Below are 6979 nucleotides of genomic sequence, written 5' to 3'. Positions count from 1 at the left end.
ATTAGATACTTAGAATACTTAGGACACATATTTGTACATCTCGATTGTGTTGTTGTTACTCTGCAGTGTGTCTACTTCAAGTATGATTATTTTAATGTGTTATATCTAAGTATAGTTAGTTTAATATGATTCATGTTAATGTTGAATGAGTGTCACTTAAGCTGTTTACAGAGAGCAGGCTATGATTTAAAATGTTATAACACTTCAGGCTAATATAGCATGACAGCAAACACCTGCCAAACCTCAACTTTAAGGCGAGCTGGCGGAGATTGGGTTTAGTTTTTAAAATAACAACCCGCCTGTCCCTGTCCCAATTTCACATCCTGTCTCTGCTGCCGCATCCCATTTGTACTAATGTAATATTTATTATCAGTCTGTGTCAGCTTCCAGCTCTGCTGTTATTACCTTAATAACTGGTATTTTTAACTTTGTGAACTTGTCACTTTAGTGTACATAGCACAGACGGTAATTCTGGTATGTGTTTTTGACGTTTCCAATGTTTTTGCAGTGTTATGGGATATATTATAAGACAATCTTGACATGGTGTTTTGGTTTTGGAGCCTTTTGCAATTTGTTAGACGTGTGTGATGGGCAGTTGTGTTAGAGCAGAGGAAACATAAGGCCAACAGGATGTAAGATTTCCTGCCCCTCTCCTCTCTCTCTCTCTCTCTCTCTCTCTCTCGCTCTCTCTCTCTCTGTTCTGCATACATGTGTTTGGATGTGAGCCTCTAAACAAAAACAGACTGATGTGCAAAACGTCTCTTTCTGATGCTTGCTGTGCTGTCTCTCAGGGTTGTTTGTATATTTGCCTCCAAAGCAACTTTGTTTCTGTTCCTTTTACACATGGACACACACACACACACACACACACACACAGACACACACTCACATCATAATGTCTCTGTATTGTTCACTGTGTCGTTCTCTTCTGTGTCGCACACACATACACACACACACACTCACACACACACACACACACAAAGCTCTGGCAGGCTAGTTGCAGGAGTCAGTGATTCATTGCTATCGTGGGGGGTCCTCTCCTGAGATGAGCACAAGATGAATCCATAAACCTGATGCAGTCACTCTCTCTCTCTTTCTTTCTTTCTCTCTCTTTCTCTCTCTCTCTCTCTCACAGACACACACACATGTTCTGTCTCTCCTCTTTTCCCTTTCTTGTCCTCTTCTGGTGTCTTTCTCTGTTCTTCAGCTCCTCTGTTCTTTTCTGTCTTTTCCTTTAATCTCTCTCTCGCATTCTCTCTCTCTCAGTCTCTCTTTCAAGCCTGGCACTTTCACTGTTCAGCCGTCATCGTTTACAGGAACATTAACCGCAGACCAATGCTTTTCATTTGCCGACCGCAACATTTGCACGTGTGAGTGTTTCAGCGCGGCTTTGAAATTAGTATCCATTTCCAACTCTGGTAACACGCCGTGCATCTGGTACCTTCGCTATTATTAGAACCACATGTTCGGCTGTGTCTGAGGCTCCCCCAAACAGCTCCTCAGTGGCCCCTATCTCTCATCGGCAGAGTTTCTTCCCTCTGAGGAAAAACGCACAAACGAGGTCAGCCTGCCCTCGATCTTCCAGGAAGAGATAAAGCATAGTGGTATATGACTGCAGCCCAACAAAAAAATAAATAAATAAAAAAGAAAACATTATTTATTCAACAGCTACAGTATGTCTTAGTTTAGATTAGTCATTTGGAACATTTTCATGGATACGATGGGACGGGACTTTCTTCCAGTTTCTTATGTGTCACCTCCAGTCCTGTGTAGTACTACAGCTTTCCCACACTACAAACGGCAACTTTTTCACAGAATTTAGAAAAAGTCACACCTTTGGTGAGTCCATGTTTACAATCAGAGGTCTAGAGAGATTTGTTCTGTTCTGTGAGAGATCTGGATACTGGCGTTGGGCCATATGAGTTACGTATACAATGTGCCGCTCATGACAAATAACACACAGCAGAACACACTCCCCTAATCAAGTACACATCTACTGGCATGAAACAAAATGGCTTCCGGAGTCTAATAATAAGCTGACCTAACATTTGCCCTGTCTGTTGATTATTGCAATTACCTTATTCCTGTTTGTGTAAGTCTCTGGGAGGGTATAGAGAGATCCATGTGTACTCTGGGACAGGCCCAAAAAGAACGCCGAATACAAAACAGAACATTTGCTACACATTGACATTGTACATGTATTGTATATACATTTATTATACAGAGTTATTGCATTCTTGGGTGTGAGTCACACTGGGCACAGGGCAGGAATGGGCAGCACTCTTTAAAACAGTGTGTCCATGGGTTCTGTGTTGCAGTGGGAAAAGCCAAGAGAGTACAGATGGAGTATACAAAAACACATTCAGATTTTTTTTTTTTTTTTTTTTTTAAATCGTAGTGATGTTTCTTCATGTTGAGTCAGACTAAAGAAAGTACAATGGCACGAGTCCGTTTCCATCATGTGCAGATGTTGTAAATGTGCGGCGAGTGACCGTTCCCTGAAGTTCAGAGCGGTCGTCTCTTTTCTCCCGTTGTCAGCGCTGGTGTCACTGACTCACACTTCCCTGGCCACTCGTGTCCTCAGGATGCGATTTAAAATAGCCATCAGGATGCCACGAGCCCTCTACAGCCTGTGCTACAGTACAAGCGGATCCCTTCTGGCCAGTACAGTGGCTGGTGACAAACACGTGCGTTCCTGCCCCTGCTGCACAGTGGGTTTATCGCCTAGGTGATGACAAACACGATTGGGAAAGAGGGGTGTGGGAAGGGGAGAGGTTGGTTTTCAGAAATCTTTTTCATGTGATATGGACGATGGTAGGCAGTGGAGATGGACATGGAAGGAGTGCCTGGTGTTTGAGCTCTTTTGATCCGGGGTGGAGGGAGCATGAAAAGAGCACTCTAAGAATACGGTATGTGTCCATCCAGACGCTTGTAGACGCCTAACCCTCTCCCCCGTCGCCACTTGTGCCGTGTAGTAGGCTAAAGTATAATTTTCTCTAATTACACAATGCCAGCTAATGTAAGCTACTAAAGTGGAGGTAGCCAACTTAAAAACACGTAATATGGTTAACCAATGCAAGGAATTTGAACATATTTTATTGAAACACTCACAAATATCACTGACATATTCCTCCAAAGTACCTTTTGTCTTGTTTCAAGTCGCCAACAAGGTCTTTTTGATAGGGTGCAGTGGCGAACTTGTTCTAATCTTAATGGCTTCGCCACTATATAGCTATATATATTTTCATTAAACCAAGACGATTATCAGGTGGAACAAATATTTCTGGCAGGCTACTGTTCCGGACTGGTAGACTAGACCAGTGGTTTTCAAAGTGGGGGCCGGGGCCGCCTGGGGGGCCGCGAGGGGGTGCCAGGGGCGCCTCAGCAAGTTGGAAGGAAAAATACACATTTGAAAATTTAAAATATACCTATTACTATGAGGGTTGTTATACAATGTCATTATAATATTGAGTCGCATATCTGGACATTATATTTTCCATGATAATGACTGTGAATAATAGTAGAGTGATAGCTCTCATATAGCAGAAAGCCCCAAATACAATTTTTACACACTGTATGCTCTATCGCAAAGTGCTTGTGGCTAAAATAATTATTAGGATTAGCTTAATGTATTTTTACATTTGCCGTAGTATTGTCGATGGGTTTAATAACACATCAAGGGGGTCCTTGGCCAGAACTTAGTGGTATTTGGGGGGCCTTGTCGTGGAAAGGTTTGGGAACCCCTGGACTAGAGCAAAGGAGAGAACTTGTTTACCGAAGATGTAGGCCTACTTTCATTGGCTAACCGCCTCGTGTTAACCGATCTTATTTGCATAAAGTTCAGCAGAGCCCAACTTCTCGACGCACCGCTTCTGCTCGAATGGCTGCGCTGCCTTCTCAAGGTGCATTGTGGGCCATGTGCGGCGCGTGGGCTTTGCCGCGATAATGGACACGTAACGGACTTCTTGTTTGACCAAGCATAGGCCTACAGTATGCGACCTGCAGCATCCTGTCAACATAATTGCTGAAGCACACACGGCCAAAACTCATGATACTGCATGTCTTTGCATCTTGCGAATGCTGTCACGTTACCTCGTGTCGATGTGAGTGAACGACGTACCAAACGAATACACATGGCAGTCGTGGAGGAAAGGGATGTATGTCCCATAGAAAAGACCTTGAAGGTTTAATCTGTAGCTGTTTGTTTAAGAGTTCTGAACTGTCTGTTCAAGTGTCTTCTCTCAGATTTTCAGTAAAACCCTCTGAAGGAACTTTATTTTCATGTGACAGGAACGTGTATTAAAGGGGGTCTTAAAAGCTGAAAGTGGCTTTAAACAGAACCTTTGAGCTTTTCTTCAGGATTTAAAACTCTCTCTGAGATAGTTTAAGTATTAAAGTGTCTTTGGGAGCAAAGCTGTAAAATAAACTTTTTTTGAGGGAAGTAGACTAATAAACATGGTCTCTTTAAGGGCTCCTCAAGGGAATCTTAAGTTTTGTCTCAGCACAAGGGCGTAAAAAGCAACTCTGAAAACTCGAGAAAACAGGAATGACCTTTCGACCAGAGTTCATGACCTGAACTATAAAATGGTCGTGGGCCTGAGAGAGCCTGACTCTGATGAAGATGCTGGTAATGGATCAGGGAGTGGAAACTTTCCTATGCACCCTTCCTTGAACAATCACCGGTCAAAGTTCAGCCTCTGTATTGATGAAGCCAGCGCCAAACACAGTGGCAAACTCCAGAGCTATGCTTTCAACACCGCCAGAGGAAATGTCTCCTTTTGGTATTTAGTATCAACTCTTCCTTGGATTGTATCAGCACATTGGCAATGAGTTCTCTTCTTAGGCACTAATTGTTGTTTCATTGTTTGATGCAATGTAATATGAGACTTTCTGGAAATTGCTCTGGACTTTCCCGATAATGGCTGATACACGTCCAACGATATGATTAAATAGTTCTTAAGTGCTCGCAGGTGGCGCTGATTGCAACTATCTATGAGAGCAACATGCTGTGGTGGTTTTGCAGCTATTCACAAATGGGATGTTTTTTGTGACAAACTGGAAGCTTTGAACATTCTACAGACAATCCAGCCAAACACAAGTAACACGACAAGACATCTTAATTCCATTTTCATATCATAAAATATGTAGATAAAGTATTTGACTAAACAATTAGAAACACAAGACACTGATGTGTCATGAATTTATGATGGATGTCTTCCTTCTCTCCAGATATCCTCTATAATATGAGTTTTAAAGGGTAATTAATTAGGAATGACCTAAACCAATTCATCAGCTCAAGATGTTGGCTTATTCTTTGTCATAAGACCAAAGCCCATGAAATGAGATCATTAACTACCAATGTGCTGTCTCAGTGCTCCAATGGAGTGGTTCATTAACACAGACATCAAGAAAGGAGGATACTCAGTAAATACAGACCAATCCCTCTAAAGACCGCAACTGGCCGAGGTTGGCAGGAAACCACAGGGAAAGTGACAGATAATGACGCGACGAGCTAACCACCATTTTTGCTGGAGACATCTGGAAAACACAGTAGTCAGGTTGCACTGGCTGCGCGCGAGATTCCAACACTCCTGAGAACAATGGAATGACTCCTTGGCAACGGGAAAGGGCGTAGCCGCCTTATTGGTGGAGGCCGTGTCAGGGCCGAAGCCCTGACTGGTCGAGGTGACCTTTGATGGGCGGAGTTTTGGGAAACAACCCGAGGTTGTCACGGCACCGTCAAACAGACCCCGTGTCATGAGGGTCCTTTGTTCTGCAACATTGCCTCTAAGCTGAGGGGTGTCATCACCCCCGTCCTCTCGAGCCGCGGCGCATCCCAGTGCGCCCCGGCGGCGTTCCTGAAAGTTCCAGTCCTGGTCCATATCCCGAGAAGCGCAGTTCTCACGTCAGTCCCTTGAGCTAACATATGGCATGCGCAAGAGAGATTGTGCAACATGTCTGGGCACTGACATCATGGTCGGTGACACACACACACGTATTTGTCTGTTTGTTAGTTGCTCCTCTTTCCCAGGGATATGTTTGTCTGTAACCCAAGTATATTCCACTCTATAACATCGGACTCTCTCTCTCTCACATGGGATCTCAGGTTCATCTCTATTTCCCTTCAAAGCCACCCACTTTTATCACTGCTGAGATTATCCACATGGGTTCCATACAAGATTAAAAAAAAAGTAAAACAACAATAAAAGAAAGTGAGCGGTGAAGTAAGTGTGTTTCCTTTAAAACAACATAAAACAGAATCACACGGTGCTCCGATCAGGCAATTTGGTTTGATAATTTTGGCATTTGATGTGATGATGGGGGAACACCCAGCACTCAAAATGCATCCAGATTGTGTGCAGCAAGGAAAAGATAAACATGCAGAACAAACTCGAGCCTGCCAATAGTGGCAGTTACAAAGGTTACTTTACAATGCTGCTGATGTCAATATGTGTCTTACATTTAAGCAACATCACAATACTAAGATTTCTTAGTCTTCAAAAATGAAAAAGAATAATATTTTAAAACGTGACTAGACTTAAGCACAATACACATTTTTCTGTTAGAACATGCTAGTATTTTACCAAATTGATGTAGAGTTGTGATGTTGTTAGTATTATACTAACTTAGTGTAGAGTTGATTGTAGCCCACACTTGATAATCTAATCCTCTAATCCACTTTTTAAGTCCACAAGCAAACATCCACATCCACAAGTAAACAGTTCACCTCTGTCTCTGTCTTAAAGTGTATTTTAAATGTTCTTGTAACAGTGTTAGATTTGATCTGGCATTGCATATCCCGGGACATAGAAGCACTTATTTGGGCATTTAGTTAGTTAGTATGTGATCCCTCTTTTAATGCAATTTTCTACAGCACTTGAATGAGGCAGGTCTTCTCTTCAATATGCCAAACCAGGACACAGAGCTGAGAGAGAGGGATAGAGAGAGGGAGAAAGAGAAAGAGAGAGAAAGAGAGGAG

The sequence above is a fragment of the Alosa pseudoharengus genome, unplaced genomic scaffold (assembly GCF_046254945.1).
Source record: "Alosa pseudoharengus isolate Yale_2024_CS ecotype anadromous, Long Island Sound unplaced genomic scaffold, YU_APseudo_1.1 YU_APseudo_1.1_scf_24, whole genome shotgun sequence".
Taxonomy (NCBI): Eukaryota; Metazoa; Chordata; class Actinopteri; order Clupeiformes; family Clupeidae; genus Alosa; species Alosa pseudoharengus.
This window is presented reverse-complemented; position numbering follows the sequence as displayed.